Genomic DNA, 17,300 nt, shown 5'->3' on the forward strand with positions numbered 1-17,300 from the left:
GTGTCGTTGGTGGATGCTAGGATTCAGTCCTGGTTTCTGACATGTATACACTGGCTTGTGCATGAGCTTCTCCCATTCTAACCCTCCTCACTTTTCTTAAACTTCACTTGGTGTAGTTTTGAAGACAGAGTCTCACTGGGTAGACTTGTCAAACCTGGAAGTTGCTATGTAGAAGAGGCTGCTCTGAGCTCACAGAAATCTGCATGCCTCTGCCTCCTGAGTCCTGGGATAAAAGGCATCCAACATAAGACCTGGATTTCCCATTACCTTCTCTCTCTCTCCATCTTCCACCTTTGTCTCTCCATTTTCTGTCCTACTTGGCTCTTAAAATGATGTTCAGTGCCTCACTAGGAAGCAAGACCACAAACTACCCTACTGCTACACCTGGAGGCTCTTCCACTGTCTACTTTCTGTCAATCCTGGACAACATGCAGGCTGTTAGTCAATGTGGCCAAGTACAGCTTCAAGGACTAAAAGGTCTTCACTGGATCAGGGTCCATATTTTCTTTTTGGAACTGAAAAACTGTCTGCACTGAAAGGAGCTGACAGAATGGGGAGAGGGAGGGCAGGGTGCCTTAGTTGGGCTTGGAGACAAATAATCCATTCATTCTTTAAACCATAGATTTTGTACACTGCAAACCTACCACATACTCAGTCTTTCTTGCCCAAAGAAAGCAGCATCAAAGAAATGGTCAGTTATCTTCTCAAAGGAGGCCAGCTCCAACACACTCTCCTTCATGTTGGCCAGGCATGGGAAGGGAAGATGGGTCAACTGTGTCTCAAGGTACTCGAGGAAGTTTAAAATGAAAGCAGGAGACATTATCCCAACACCAGAACCAATCGGAACAGCCAAGCAGCTATTTGTGGCACCACTAAAAGCTCATGGTTTTTAGTGTAGCTTCATAGCCATTGGGGCTTGATGATCCCAAGGACAATGAGCCTGTCTCTTGTCAGTTGTACCCAGATTCTGTGCCACACAGAATTAAAAACCTAAGTTTTAAAAAGGGGGATTGCTTCTCCTTTTCTATGATCATTAAGCTGATACTAGAAACAATTTAGCTAATTCCAGTCAAGGAAATGAGCCAAACATTCAACAGATCCACAGAGGACCGCCACTGTCAATATCTTATCATGTGAGGGAGGACTTCATGAAGCCTCACCTGAGGATTTATAGCCAGGTAATGACTGTTGGGGGTGAGGACAGACATATATATTCTTCAATGATGTAAACACTGGTGAGGTGCCCATGGTCCAGTAAAGAACCTTTCCCTCAACCCTACCAATGTAAGCAGCTCTAATCACAATCATTGGGTCATGAAAAAGCCATTCATTCCTTCATTTATTCGTTTGTTTGTTTATTGGCCTTAACATAAGAAAGTATAGCATTTCACTGTCGTTTGAGAAACCCACCAGAAAGGGGATTTTTCTTTTTTGATTAGCGTGCCCTGGAGCATTTTAAGCACGATCCAGTAGGTGGCGGTGTAGCGGGAGGTAGCAAAGCAGCAGGTGAGAAGCCTCTCTGGACAGACCCCGGGGCAGAAGAGGAAGCGGCACGTGTGGTGCTCTATGGTGGCCGAGGGACAGCGGCTGTGCTCTGAGCCCTAAATCCAGAAGCGCCCGGGAAGCTGCAGCGACAGTGGTTTCTGTAGTCGGAGCCCGAAAAGGGCGCCCAGCAGCCAGCACCATGGTGAAGGAGCGGTTCCGGGAGACGGATGTAGCTAAGAAAACGGAAGATGCAGCCTGTGGTGGAGGCTGAGGTCCCGGGTCCCAGAGGGTTCCAGGTGAGGGACAGTTGTGAAGAGAGCGGAGAGAGAAATTCCAGGATGGGATTTCAGATCTTACCGGGTCCTCGAACTGCAGCAGAGAAAGTGGGATGGACCGAGCAGTGTCAGAACGGGCGTCCTGAGCCAAGATGCCACCTCCCGAAGCCCCGCGCTGACTCCTCTCAGGAACTTTTCCCTGGCACGAGGAGACAGTGTGTGCTGACCCAAGGTTGTCAGCTATTATGCCCAGATCCCATCCCCAGAGACCACCTAAGACCGAGGATGTCCAGAATGCAAAGTTATTTCTGTGGCTCTGCAGTGAACTTGTCCCAAACATCACTGCTACCTGTGAGGCTGGGAGGAGAACCCCCTTTTTTTGTAATGTTAGCTCTTAAAGACAAAAAGGACATAATTCACTCCCCTCAACCCCTCTCCCTAGTTAGCATCAGTTCCTTTTTTCCCAGGTTCTCTGCAGTGTGCATCTGTTTCCCATGAAAAGACTTTCTTTCTATTATAAGAAGATTTAGGAGTTGAGGAGTTGAACTGAGGCTGGTTTCTGTGCTGTGGGAATAATCAGATCCTTCACTGCTTTTACTTTGCAGGCTCTGCTATAGGGTCTACATTCAATTTCCCATGTGCTCACCTTTACCTGGTACCTCTTCAAGGCCATTCCTATCTGCCCTGAACTGTAACTCAGACCTTGCTACACTGTTATTTTTCCAAACAATGTATTTAAACAACCAGGGAATGACCTCAGCTGAAAGGTCATGCTGGGTTGTCCAGCTGACTAGAGCTGGTTCAGGCTCAATAGCTGACATGGTAGGTCCCCACCAGGCCTGTTCCTTAACTGCCTTCCTTCTCTAGGTCAGAAAATCTTCAATCTGAGTTGAAACAGTCCACAGCCCAGGATGAGATCTCCCTGAATACAGAGCTGCTGTAGCAGGAGCAATAAGTGTCACAGGCAAGTGAGCCCCCATTTGCATCCCATCCCCAGCAAACATGGTGTTGGTGAGGGACTCAGTGCTCTTGACATTGGCTTCCAGTGTGAATAGGTCCTGATATTTTTTCTAGCCTGTGGACCAGCCAGTCTGCTTCTGGCGCAGATTGCCTTTCTTCTCACATAGCAGATCTTTCTAGAACTGAGGAGGCCAAAGAACACATAGATGCTTTGAAACCATGAAGTCCTCCACCCTCATATCAAGGCCTCCTCAGAAGACATCCCTTATAGCTGTGATCTCACCGATGAGGCAAATACCATTGACCTCCAGTTGATCCAGCTCCAGTCAATAGGTCTGTTTACTCAGTACTCCTGAAGAAAAGAAAGCATCAAAAATGAACTCCAGACAGAAAAACCTGAGACAAGAATTACTGGGAAACCTGACATTCAACAGCAATTGGATCCTGTTAGAGGGAAAACAAAATGGAGGGTAGAGATGTTGGTGAGCAAGACATTTTCTGACAGTTTAATGTAAAAGGCTTTGGCAAGCTGACTCAGTCCCTAGCCCTCCCCACTTGGAGGGAAATCTGTCATGGAAGACTGTTGATGTCAAGCTGTTCCTGAAAAACTACACCAAAAATCATCATTTTTCAGTCTCCAGTCCAGTGTTGAAGCTGACTCCATGTCATGCACAAGTGTTGCTGAAGATAATGCACCACAGACATCTCCACAGTCCCTCATTCCTCCTGTTAGTCATTTTCCCCTCCATATTTAAAATCAATAGATATTTCTCAGTTTCTCAACTTGAGCTGAAGTGCCTGGTCCTGAGAAAGGGTTTATAGGAGGTATCTGAGTCATCTTTGGTGTTCCTTGATACTCAGATGCTGCCCACATCTTTGTGGGGTCTCTAGTAAGCACACAAGTGTCTGTATGCTGAAAGAATAAAATAGTGACCAAGACATTACAGGATCATCAGTGTGTGATAATTTATCAAAAGCTTGCCAAGGGGCACAAAGTTTGCTCTAGGAAATGTCTCATTGTTAGTCTCAGAGAAGGCTTGACCTACAAAGCCTGAAGGAGGCATGGCTATACTAGCTTTGAGAAGGCTTTTCACAATAGCTGACTGCCTTCCTACCATGTTTCCAAGGCCAGTCACAGGCTGTAGGTCTGTGCTGCTAAAGGCGCAGCAAGAGAATGCTGCTGACCTTAATTGTTTTTTTTTTTTTTTGGTTTGGTTTTTGGTTTTGTTTTGTTTGCTTTTTTAAAATTATAGATTGAGCTTTTGCTTTTTATATGTTCTTTCTTGTGTTCTTGTTGTTGTTTGGGTATTTTGATAATGCTGTTTACTGTTTATATTGACTGCTCCCTTTAAGCCCCTGTTGAGTAATATTACTGTATTTTTATTAATAATAAAGTGATTTTGAACTCTTGTTTCTTAGAACCAATTTCTTTGGTCAGGGGTGGTGGTGTCTCATTCCACTAACCCCAGAAGCTCCTGTAACACCAGAAGTCTTATGTGCCCATCTTGGGCTACAGAGTGGGTTCCCAGGCAGCCAGGGCTACACAGGGCTTTGGATGTGGATGGTGTTGTCAATTCTGTGGATTCCCATTGCATGATGGAAAAAGTATCCATACTGTGTCCTTGTGGACATATATTTAGCTATCTCTAACTATAGCATTCTTTATTCCCATTTCAGGATGTAATCATGTGCAGCACATTAATGAGAAACACAACAGTATTGCTGTAAGCCTCTCAGGAAATGAAAACATTTACTAAAGGAATATGAAAGATCCATGGCCTGCTTGCTACCTGGAGCCATGATGATGTCCCTGCCTTGTCTGCTGTAAAGGGCCAGGTCCTATCCATGACCCTGACACAGCTGTGGGAGTCTGTGTTGATACCCATGCATCCTCTACCAGTGAGGGCCTGGCAGCCACCTGCAGTCTTGGCGACTACCTGTGACCATGTTGTTGTCAAAGGAATATACCCCCAAAGGGGCATATGTGTCTTAGAAGCCTGTGCTGCTACCTAGGACCATAATGACATCAGGTCTGGAGCTGTTACTGAAGGACATGTCTGGGTCCATGGTCCTGCTGCAGCCAGGATCTGTGTTGATATCTCAGGCTTCTGTTGCCATCAAAGATGCTTGGAATCTGGGCTGCCACCATGGGAAATGGTGCTGGTGGGTTCCTGCCAATCTGTGTGACCTTCATTGCCAACGAGGGCCATGGTGACATCCCAGCCAGGGCTACAACTTTAGAACTTATCTGGGTCCATATTGCAAACACAGCCAGGATCTTTTTTCATATCCATGGCCTGTATGGCCACCTAGGATCACACAGAGGTAGGAGTCTGGGATGTCACCTAGGACCATGGTAGTTTCTAAGGCCTGTGTTCTCTTTGGGGCCATACAGATCTGAGTGGCCTGTGCTGCCTCTAGGGACCCTGGTGTCCTCCAGGTGTAGGCTGCTGTCAAAGGCCTTGTCTGGTCCATTTCCCTGCCACAGACTTGGTCTATGTTGATGTGAGTGGCTCCTTTTACTGCTGAAGACAGGATAGGGATGCAACGAGTTAACTCCACTCATCGCTGGCCTTAGCACTAGTGAGAACTGAACCTGCCGCTCACCCACTGCCATACTGGGGAGAGTGGGTTTTGCACCTGGACTGAGCAGCACAGTAGAGCTGACCCTGTTGGTTGTGATGTCAGTGAGCTGAACCTGAGGCTGTGAGAGCAGAAGAACTGTGTCCACCCTCTTCTGCTTTGTATTGGCAAGGGAAATATGCCCTCCTCACCTGAGCAAATGCCACCTGCAGCTGGTGGGAGAGTGGGAATCTGGGGCTTGAGAACAGAAGAGCTGGGTCAGCCTCTCAGCAGCTGCAGCAATTGGGTTTGTGGACTTGGCCCATCATCTCAGCAAAACACTAGAGCTGTCCCTTTCCTGAGTGTGGGTAAGTCAGATTTGAGTGCATGTGGAAAGGATATTGGCCTCTCTCCATTCTGCCCATTGCATGGGGTGAGGTAGGTGGTACAGTGCTGGAGAGCTTGCCTGGGTGCAGAAGATGAAGGAAACCTGGCAGTCTGATCATCCCAGGTAACCCCAGCCCAGAACCATGGCTATGAATTATCCCACCCTAAAATCATCATTATTCATGTACTGTTGGAGTAGGTTAAGGACCCAATTCTGAAAATCTAAAGCTGCAGGATCTCTATGACACAAGGCATCAAATGGATATCCAAGAAGAGTACAAGTGAAGGTCCATCGTCTTTAGTATAGAGAAGCCAGAGAGGCCAGGAACACTTATAAGAAAAGATGTATGGACTAAAGGGTATTCTGTGTGACTCACTGGGTCACACTAAAACTTCCTTGACAAGACTTTTGTTCATTTGTTTTTAATTTTGGGTTTTCAGTTTTCCTTTTAAATTTTATTTTGTTTAGGTCATAGGGATTTTCAAAGGCAGAGCTCAGATGTGATGAAATGGATAAGGGGAAAATAGGATTAAGATACATGATGGGAAACCAACAGAAAATAATAAAACATTTAAAATATAAACGAAATTAATAAAACCAGAGATATCTGCTCTGGTTTCCTTAAAATATAGCATCAGTGAAAAACCAGACTGAAGACAGAATGAATTCCAAAATATGTTGGGACTTTTTTGGCCTTAACTATGAATTGGTTCAATTTCTTAAACATTTCTTTCTTTTATGCATGGGCTTTTTGCATGCTTCAGGGCTGTACACTACATGCATGCAGTTCCACCAGCGGCCAGAAGAAGCCATCAGATTCCACCTGAAACTGGAGTTCAAATGACTTTTTAGCTACTCTGTTAGTCCTTTGGGAGAGAAACTGCTCAAACTGCAACAGCCATCTCTCCAGACCCTGCTCTTGACTTTTTTCCTTCTAGCCATGTGTGCTATATTAGTTTGACTGAATCACTCCCAAGCAAAGAGAAATTTCAGGAGACCATTAGGGCCAAATACATGATGCTGGCATGCTAATTGTGTTAGGATGCCAGGCATCCATGAAAGGCACTGGTGGGATCAAGATCAAGCTCCAGCATCACTTATTGTCAGGGTTGGAGCAGGTCTCTCACACCTCATCCTGGATGACAATGCAGATTAGGGCCATCTGATGAAATGCAGAATTGAGAAGACATTCCTGGTGGTGGAGCTGTGGTTAATGGTGCCTCTTGATGATCCAGGTAAGTGTTTGGAGTAAGCTTCACACCAGCCATAGTGGATGGAGCCTGCAGCAAAGGTGACATGCCAGTCATGAGGAGCATGTCTGTACAAGGCTAGGAAAGGAGAGGGATGGTTGATGGTGCTCTTTAACCACAGCTGATCTCACTGTGTACTGAGGAAGGGTTTCTTCCAGACAGTGTTTTATTTTTGTGAAGCTTCGCTGGACCGGATCTACCTTCTGAGACTGACAGAGAATCAGAGTTAGTGTGTGGAGGAAGTAATCCTGTGGGATAACAAACTGGTGTTGTCAAACAAGGGTAGAAAGAATCTATTCTTTATGAATAAAGACCATAATCACACAGAACATCAATACAGTTACAAAGCTCATCAATTCCATGGATGATGTGATCAGCTGGAGAGACGGCTCAGGGGGCAAAGGTAACTGCTCCTAGGCCTACAGACCTGAGTTCCTTCCCTAGGACCCACATGATTGAAGGAGAGAACAAACCTCTGAGAAATTGTCCTCTGACCTTCATGCAGGTGGGGCTGCATGGTCATGGTCCACAAAAGCTAATACTTTCTATTCCTAAGGCTTTCTATTTCTCACTTACCCTAGAATTTCTCCATCTGAGGCACTCTTTTCATTATATTACTCTGCATTCCCTTTGAGAGATTTGGGATATTTGCTATTTTACTCTTGTTGCTGAGATGTTCTAAGAACCAAGAAGGCCGACACTAAAGCATCTCCTAAAGAATGGTAAAGGCAAGGTGGACACTGGGAATTTGTGACAAAGCTGAGACACAAACTACTGTAGAATATCTTCTTTACATGCCTGGTGTATTAGTCAGGGCTCGCTAGAGTAACAAAAGTTACAAAATGACCTTTCTATGGAAAGGGTATGTGTGAGAATGGTTTAGAGGCTGGGCTCTAGCTAATCCAACAATATCTGGCTGGACAAATCTCCCAAATCCAAACTTAACAGAGAAATATAGGACTTAACTGATGTCATGACCCAATTGGACCTAATAGATATCTACAGAACATTCCATCCTAACAAAAAAGAATATACCTTCTCTCAGCACCCCATGGAACTTTCTCTAAAATCGAAAGATTTGCTTGGCCACAAAGCAAATCTCAACAGATACAAAACAATTAGAATAACCTCCTGTGTTCTATCAGACCACCATGGTTTAAAGTTAGATTTCAACAACAACAAAAACTACAGAAAACCTACAATCTCATGGAAACTGAATAATGCTCAACTGAATCACCAATGGGTTAAGGAAGAAATAAAGAAAGAAATTAAAGACTTCCTAGAGATTAACGAAAATGAAAACACCACATACCCAAACTTATGAGACACTATGAAAGCAGTGTTAAGAGGGAAATTCATAGCACTAAATGACCACATAAAGAAGTTGGAGAAATCTCACACTAGTGACTTAACAGCACATCTGAAAGCTCTAGAACAGGAAGAAGCAAAGTCTCCCAGTAAGAATAGAAGCCAAGAAATTATCAAAGTGAGAGGTGAAATTAATAAAATAGAAACTAAGTGAACAATACAAAAAATTAATGAAACAAAGAGTTGGTTCTTTGAGAAAATCAACAAGATAGACAAGCCCTTATCCAAACTAACCAAAAGACAGAGAGAGGGAATCTAAATCAACAAAATCAGAAATGAAAAGGGGGACATAACAACAGACATTGAGGAAATCCAGAGAATTATTAGGTCATATTTCAAAAACCTCTACTCCAAAAAACTGGAAAAGCTAAAAGAAATGGACATTTTTCTGCATAGGTACAACATACCTAAGTTAAATCAAGACCAGATAAACTATTTAAATAGTCCAATAACCGCTAAGGAAATAGAAACAGTCATTAAAAGTCTCCCAACCAAAAAAAGCCCAGGACCAGATGGTTTCAGTGCAGAATTCTACCAGATCTTCAAAGAAGAGTTAATACCAATACTCTCTAAATTGTTCCACATAATAGAAACAGAAGGAACATTACCAAACTCCTTCTATGAGGCTGCAATTACCCTGATTCCTAAACCAAACAAGGATACAACAAAGAAAGAGAACTGCAGACCAATCTCCCTCATGAACATTGATGCAAAAATACTCAATAAAATACTGGCAAACAGACTCCAAAATATCTGGCTGTGATTGGAAAGTCCAAGAATCCAGTAGATGCGCACTCCACAAGAGTGGATGTCTCAGCTGTTCTTCAGTATGTGCTGGAATCTTAAAGAAGTAGGCTCTAATGCCAGTGAAGGAATGGATGTGCTAACAAGGAGAGAGCAAGCAGAGAAAGAGTAAAAGCTTCCTTCCTCCGTGTCCTTCGATACGCTTCCAGCACGTGTGGTCCAGACTACATCTGGATTAAAGATCAGAATTAAAGGTGTGATCTCCTACCTCAAAGGTTTATCAAACACTGCAGGATGATCAAAGAGGTTTTCAACCACATCCATTCCCCATGTCCACCATGCGGCCTCCAAAATGGGCTTCAATAGTCAAATTTACCAACTTTTCCTTTGTGGCTTGTATTCATTGTCAGCCATTATATTAAATATTGTTTTATTTTTCCTACATAAAGCTTTTGAAATTATTCTTCCTACAATTGAAATTTCAGTATGGACATAGAATAGCATTCATGGAGGGTCAAATTTGTTTGCAGTAGGGTAAGGTTTATGTTTTCCCCTTTCTGGCCAGCTGTTATGGCTGTTCTTGGCTGTCTACTTGACACATAGTTGAGGAACTGACACTATCAGACTGGCTTACAGCCATGTTTCTTCAGCATTTTCTTGGTGCTAATTGATATAGGAGCACTCTTCCCTCCCTGGGCAGCACCATCCCTAACAAGTAAGATTGGGCCATAAAGCAAAGTTAGTTTAGCAGACCAGTGAGCAGCATTGCTCTATGGTTTCCAGCCCCTTCCTTGGGATCTTGCCTTGGCTTACATGATGATGGACGGTAACCTCTAGGTGAATAAACTCATCACTTTCTCAAATTGGATTTTTTTTTACTTTTATTATAACAATAGAAAGCTAACTAGAACTTGCCATATTCTCAGGACATGCTCTGATGGTTCATCTTTCTCCTACTTGCCTGTATCCTCTTTTCTTTCTTTCTTTTTTTTTTTTTTTTTTTTTTTTTTGGTTTTTCGAGACAGGGTTTCTCTGTGTAGCTTTGCGCCTTTCCTGGAGCTCACTTGGTAGCCCAGGCTGGCCTCGAACTCACAGAGATCCGCCTGGCTCTGCCTCCCGAGTGCTGAGATTAAAGGCGTGCGCCACCACCGCCCGGCTTTTTTTTTTTTTTTTTTTTTTTTTTTTGGTTTTTCGAGACAGGGTTTCTCTTTTTCTTTACTATACAAAATTTCTGAACTCTTAAATCTGTTGCAATATCTACTGTGACAACCAAACACCACTGCTTATGTAACTCTATTATGGTATTTTGTTACTCTGATATGACATGTTTCTCTAATATGGCATGATTCCCTAATTTTCCCTGTTTAAAATTATCTCTGGATTTTCCTGCTTTTTGCACTTTAAATGTTATCCTTTGCTGCACAATAGAACACTTATGCCAGAATATGAATTATATAGAAATGGGTAATTTATTATATTAAAATTATCAAATTTAAGATTTAGAGAAGCAAATTAGAACACTGTATGTGTTGGGTGAATGGAAGTGTGTGTGTGTGTGTGTGTGTGTGTGTGTGTGTGTGTGTGTGTGTGTGTGTTTGTGTGTGTGTGTGTGTATGTGTGTGTGTGTGTGTGTGAAGGCAGGCATTCACATCCCACAGCTTACATATTGTGAGGATCAATTTCATGACAAAAGCTAGGGTTCAAAGAGGAGGGAGCCACATCTAAAAAGATTCTCCATATGATCAGAGTGTAGGTAAGCCCGTGGGGTATTTTTCTAAGTATTGATTGACATGGGAGGGCCTAGACCATTGTGGGTGGGGCCATTCCCTGGCTGGTGGTTCTGGTTTCTACAAGAAAACAGGCCGAGTAAGCTGCAGCAAGTGAGCCAGAAACAGGACCATCCATGGGCTCTGCATCAGCTCTTGCCTCCAGGATCCTGTCCTGTTTGAGTTCTGGTCCTGACTTCCTTCAGTGATGAACAGTGATGTGAAAGTGTATGTCAGATAAATACGTTCTTTCTCAACTTGATTTTAGTCATGGTTCTTCATTGAAGCAACAGAACCCAGACTAGGACACTGTGCATATCAGAGGGCATCGTTCAGGAGTTGGCTCTCCCCATCTACCATGTTGAGGCAGGTCTCTCTTGTTTCTAGGATGTACTGTGTACTCTAGTCCAGCTGGCCTTCCAGCTTCCAGGCATTTTCCAGTCTCATCCCCACATAACTCTGCCAAGATTAAGGAATCACAGATGTTTGCCACTGTTCTGGATTTTAGGTGATTTCTAGGGGTTGAACTCACCAGACTTGTGTTGGAGACCGACTCTGGACGGCTGTGTCTTGAACCTTGTGTTACCTGCCACGATTTATCAAGCCTCGTGTAAATAAGAGGCTTTTAGTCTAACCTAGGAATGTAGGATTAAATAAACCTCTTTAAATCAGCTAGCTGCAGGGGCCTGGGACCAAAGCGACCTCCTGCTGACCCTCCTTAGGAATTTTCTTTGTCCTCTCCTCACTCCTGCTCCCCCTCCCTACCTGAAGCCCTGTTTATAAGCTCTAACACCCAGTCAATAAACGAGACCTTGACGCAACTCAGACTGCTTTGTCTCTCTTCACGCGCTTGGTCTCCTTTCCCTCTCGCCCCCCATTGATTCACAGGTGGTCCCTCCTCGAGACCCTCGAATAACCTGGCCTGCTGGACGGGTCAGACTTGTACAGACAATGTGTGTACTAGTATCCCACAGTATTTGAAAAGCCCTTGCTTTTTTTTTTTTTTTTTTTTTTTTGGTGCCCAAGTATCCTTTTAATTACGTCAACAAACCTTATGAGCTTTGCGGTAGAAATTGGGGTGATATATAATTTCAAATCTCCTATTTTCCTTTCTTTGTTTTTTGTTAATATAATTGTACTTGGATTTAACAATTCTTTTTTTTTTTATTTTACAACACCATTCAGTTCAACATAATAGCCACAGATTCCCCTGTTCTCCCCCTCTCGCCCCCCTACCCTTCCCCCCAGCCCACCCCCCATTCCCACCTCCTCCATATCAAGGTCTCCCCCGAGGACCAGGATTGACCTGGTAGACTCAGTCCAGCCAGGTCCAGTCCCCCCCATCCCAGACCGAGCCAAGTGTCCCTGCATAAGTCCCAAGATTCAAACAGCCAACTCATGCAAAGAGCCCAGGACCCGGCAGCAACGCACAGCTGCCTCCCAAACAGATCAAACCAAATGACTGTCTCACCCATTCAGGGGGCCTGATCCAGTTGGGGGCCCCTCAGCCTTTGGTTCATAGATCCTGTGCTTCCATTCATTTGGTTATTTGTCCCTGTGCTTTATCCAACCTTGGCTTCAACAATTCTCGCTCATATAAACCCTCTTCTTTCTCACTAATTAGACTCCCAGTGCTCTACCAGGGGCCCAGCCGTGGATGTCTGCATCCAGATTCCTCAGTCCTTGGATGGGATTTATGGCACAACTATCAGGGTGTCTGGCCATCCCATTACCAGAGTAGGTCAGTTCCTGCTGTCTCTCTACCATTGCCAGCAGTCTTTTGTGGGGGTATCTTTGTGGATCTCCGTGGGCCTCCCTAGCTCTCTGCTTCCTCCTCTTCTCATGTGGTCTTCATTTACCATGGTCTCCTTTTCCTTGTTCTCCCTCTCTTTTCTTGATCCAGCTAGGATCTCCCACTCTCTTTCCCTCGACCGTAGCCCTTCATTGTTCCCACTCATGACCAGGCTGTTCATGGAGATCTCGTCCATTTCTCCGTGTCTTTTTTTGGGGTCCCGTTTTCCAGGTAGCCTCAATGGTGATGTGAGTAGCAGTCCAGTCATCCTTGTTCCACATCTGGCATCTTCCTATGAGTGAGTACATACCATATTTGTCTTTCTGAGTCTGCGTTACCTCACTCAGGATGATTTTTTCTAGATCCATCCATTTGCCTGCAAACCGTATGATGTCATTGTTTTTCTCTGCTGAGTAGTATTCCATTGTGTATATGTGCCACAATTTATTTATCCATTCTTCAGTTGAAGGGCATCTAGGTTGTTTCCAGGTTTTGGCTATTACAAACAATGCTGATATGAACATAGCTGAGCAAGTGCTCTTGTGGTATGAATGAGCATTTCTTGGGTATATGCCCAGGAGTGGTATAGCTGGATCTTGGGGGAGATTGATTCCCAATTTTCTAAAAAAGCACCATATTGATTTCCAAAGTGGTTGTACAAGCTTGCATTCCCACCAGCAGTGGAGGAGAGTTTCCCTAGTTCCACATCCTCTCCAGCATAAAGTGTCTTCAGTGTTTTTTTTTTTTTTTTTTTTTTTTTTGGTTTTTCGAGACAGGGTTTCTCTGTGTAGCTTTGCGTCTTTCCTGGAACTCACTTGGTAGCCCAGGCTGGCCTCGAACTCACAGAGATCCTCCTGGCTCTGCCTCCCGAGTGCTGGGATTAAAGGCGTGCGCCACCACCGCCCGGCGTCTTCAGTGTTTTTGATCTTAGCCACTCTGACAGGTGTAAGGTGGTATCTCAGAGTTGTTTTGATTTGCATTTCCCTGATGATTAGGGATGTTGAGCAATTCCTTAAATGTCTTTCAGCCATTTGGGTTTCCTCTTTTGAGAATTCTCTGTTTAATTCTAAAGCCCATTTTTCAATTGGACTGTTGGTCGTTTTGATGTCTAATTTCTTGAGTTCCTTATATATTCTGGATATCAGTCCTCTGTCACATGTGGGGTTGGTGAAGAACTTTTCCCATTCTGTAGGCTGTCGCTTTGCCTTGTTGACCATATCCTTTGCTCTACAAAAGCTTCTCAGTTTCAAGAGGTCCCATTGATTGATTGTTTGTCTCAGTGTCTGCACTACTGGTGTTATATTTAGGAAGTGATCTCCTATGCCAATGCATTCAAGACTATTTCCTACTTTCTCTTCTAGCAGGTTCACAGTAGCTGGATTTATGTTGAGGTCTTTGATCCACTTGGACTTAAGTTTTGTGCACCGTGACAGATATGGCTCTATTTGCAGCCTTCTACACGTTGATATCCAGTTATGCCAGCACCATTTGTTGAAGATGCTTTCTTTTTTCCATTGTACACTTTTGGCTTCTTTGTCAAAAATTATATGTCCATAGGTGTGTGGGTTAATGTCAGGGTCTTCAATTCGATTCCATTGGTCCACATGTCGGTTTTTATGCCAATACCAAGCTGTTTTTATTACTGTAGCTCTATAGTAGAGCTTGAAGTCAGGGATTGTGATGCCTCCAGAAGTTGTTTTATTGTACAGGTTTCTTTTAGCTATCCTGGGTTTTTTGTTTTTCCATATGAAGTTGAGTATTATTCTTTCCAGGTGTGTGAAGAATTGTGTTGGTATTTTGATGGGGATTGCATTGAATCTGTAAATTGCTTTTGGTAAGATTGCCATTTTTACTATGTTAACCCTGCCTATCCATGAGCATGGGAGATCTTTCCATTTTCTGACATCTTCTTCAATTTCTTTTTTCAGGGACTTAAAGTTCTTGTCATATAGGTCCTTCACTTGCTTGGTTAGTGTTACCCCAAGGTATTTTATGTCATTTTTGGCTATTGTAAAGGGTGATGTATCTCTAATTGCCTTCTCAGCTTCTTTGTCCATTATATATAGGAGGGCAACTGATTTTTTTGAGTTGATCTTGTATCCTGCTATGTTGCTGAAGGTGTTTATAAGCTTTATCAATTCCTGGGTGGAATCTTTGGGGTCACTCAAGTATACTATCATGTCATCTGCAAATAGGGAAAGCTTGACTTCTCTCTTTCCAATTTGAATCCCCTTAATCTCCTTATGTTGTCTTATTGCTCTGGCTAGAACTTCAAGTACTATATTGAATAAGTATGGGGAGAGTGGATAGCCTTGCCTCGTTCCTGATTTTAGTGGAATTGCTTTGAGTTTCTCTCCATTTAATTTGATGTTGGCTGTTGGTTTGCTATATATTGCCTTTATTATGTTTAGGTATGTTCCCTGTATTCCTGATCGCTCCAAGACTTTTATCATGAAGGGGTGTTGGATTTTGTCAAATGCCTTTTCTGCATCTAGTGAGATGATCATGTGGTTTTTTTCTTTGAGTTTGTTTATGTGGTGTATTACATTGATGGACTTTCGTATGTTGAACCACCCTTGCATCCCTGGGATGAAGCCTACTTGATCATGGTGGATAATCGTTCTGATGTGTTCTTGGAGTCTGTTTGCCAGTATTTTATTGAGTATTTTTGCATCAATGTTCATGAGGGAGATCGGTCTGTAGTTCTCTTTCTTTGTTGCATCCTTGTTTGGTTTAGGAATCAGGGTAATTGGAGCCTCATAGAAGGAGATTGGTAATGTTCCTTCTGTTTCTATTATGTGGAACAATTTAGAGAGTATTGGTATTAACTCTTCTTTGAAGATCTGACAGAATTCTGCACTGAAACCATCTGGTCCTGGGCTTTTTTTGTTTGGGAGAATTTTAATGACTGTTTCTATTTCCTTAGCGGTTATTGGACTATTTAAATAGTTTATCTGGTCTTGATTTAACTTAGGTATGTGGTACCTATCCAGAAAAATGTCCATTTCTTTTAGGTTTTCCAGTGGAGTAGAGGTTTTTGAAATATGACCTTATAATTCTCTGGATTTCCTCAATGTCTGTTGTTATGTCCCCCTTTTCATTTCTGATTTTGTTGATTTGGATTCTCTCTGTGTGTCTTTTGGTTAGTTTGGATAAGGGCTTGTCTATCTTGTTGATTTTCTCAAAGAACCAACTCTTTGTTTCATTAATTTTTTTGTATTATTCTCTTAGTTTCTAATTTATTAATTTCACCTCTTACTTTGATAATTTCTTGGCGTCTATTCTTCCTGGGAGACTTTGCTTCTTCTTGTTCTAGAGCTTTCAGATATGCTGTTAAGTCACTAGTGTGGGTTTTCTCCAACTTCTTTATGTGGTCATTTAGTGCCATGAATTTCCCTCTTAACACTGCTTTCATAGTGTCCCATAAGTTTGGGTATGTGGTGTCTTCATTTTCATTGATCTCTAGGAAGTCTTTAATTTCTTTCTTTATTTCTTCCTTAACCCATTGGTGATTCAGTTGAGCATTATTCAGTTTCCATGAGATTGTAGGTTTTCTGTAGTTTTTGTTGTTGTTGAAATCTAACTTTAAACCATGGTGGTCTGATAGAACACAGGAAGTTATTCTAATTGTTTTGTATCTGTTGAGATTTGCTTTGTGGCCAAGTATGTGGTCGATTTTAGAGAAAGTTCCATGGGGTGCTGAAAAGAAGGTATATTCTTTCTTGTTAGGATGGAATGTTCTGTAGATATCTATTAGGTCCAATTGGGTCATGACATCAGTTAAGTCCTTTATTTCTCTGTTAAGTTTCGACTTGGGAGATCTGTCCAGTGGTTAAAGTGGGGTGTTGAGATCTCCCACTATTAATGTGTGGGGTTTTATATGTGGTTTAAGCTTTAGTAATGTTTCTTTTACATATGTGGGTGCCCTTGTGTTTGGGGCATAAATGTTCAGAATTGAAACTTCATCTTGTTGGATCTTTCCTGTGATGAGGATGTAGTGTCCTTCTTGATCTCTTTTGATGGATTTTAGTTTGAAGTCTATTTTGTTGGATATCAGGATGGCTACCCCTGCTTGTTTCTTAAGACCATTTGATTGGAAAGTCTTTTCCCAGCCTTTTATTCTTAGGTAGTGTCTGTCTTTGAATTTGAGATGTGTTTCTTGTATGCAGCAGAAAGATGGGTCCTGCTTTCGTATCCATTCTGTAAGTCTATGTCTTTTTATAGGTGAATTAAGTCCGTTGATATTAAGGGATATTAATGACCAGTGATTCTTCATCCCTGTTATTTTTGGTGGTAGTGTGTGTGTGTACTTCTCTTCTTTGGGGTTTACTGTTGTGGCTTTATTTATTGCCTGTGTTTTCGAGTGTGTATCTGACTTCCCTCGGTTGGAATTTTCCTTGTAGTGATTTCTGTAGGGCTGGGTTTGTGGATAGGTATTGTTTAAATCTGGCTTTGTCTTTGAATGTCTTGTTCCTTCCGTCTATGATGATTGAAAGTTTTGCTGGGTATATTAGTCTGGGCTGACATCCATGGTCTCTTAGTGTCTGCATTACATCTGTCCAGGTCCTTCTGGCTTTCAAAGTCTCCATTGAGAAATCAGGTGTTATTCTGATGGGTTTACCTTTGTAGGTCACTTGGCCTTTTTCCTTGGCTGCTCTTAATATTCTTTCTTTATTCTGTACATTTAGTTGTTTAATTATTATGTGTCGA

General features: G+C 42.7%; 1 protein-coding gene and 1 long non-coding RNA gene across 4 annotated transcripts in view; both read left to right on the forward strand.

Annotated features, from left to right (window-relative positions):
• LOC121826757 (disks large homolog 5-like) overlaps window positions 1-17,300 on the forward strand; it is a 150,129-nt gene that overhangs the window by 99,240 nt on the left and 33,589 nt on the right. The gene's annotated exons all lie outside the window — the stretch shown is intronic.
• Window positions 1,523-4,130, forward strand: LOC143267139 (uncharacterized). The gene is made up of 2 exons (XR_013042052.1): window positions 1,523-1,781; window positions 2,628-4,130. It is a non-coding gene; the product is annotated as an uncharacterized LOC143267139 (long non-coding RNA).

The sequence above is a fragment of the Peromyscus maniculatus genome, chromosome 9 (assembly GCF_049852395.1).
Source record: "Peromyscus maniculatus bairdii isolate BWxNUB_F1_BW_parent chromosome 9, HU_Pman_BW_mat_3.1, whole genome shotgun sequence".
Taxonomy (NCBI): domain Eukaryota; kingdom Metazoa; phylum Chordata; class Mammalia; order Rodentia; family Cricetidae; genus Peromyscus; species Peromyscus maniculatus.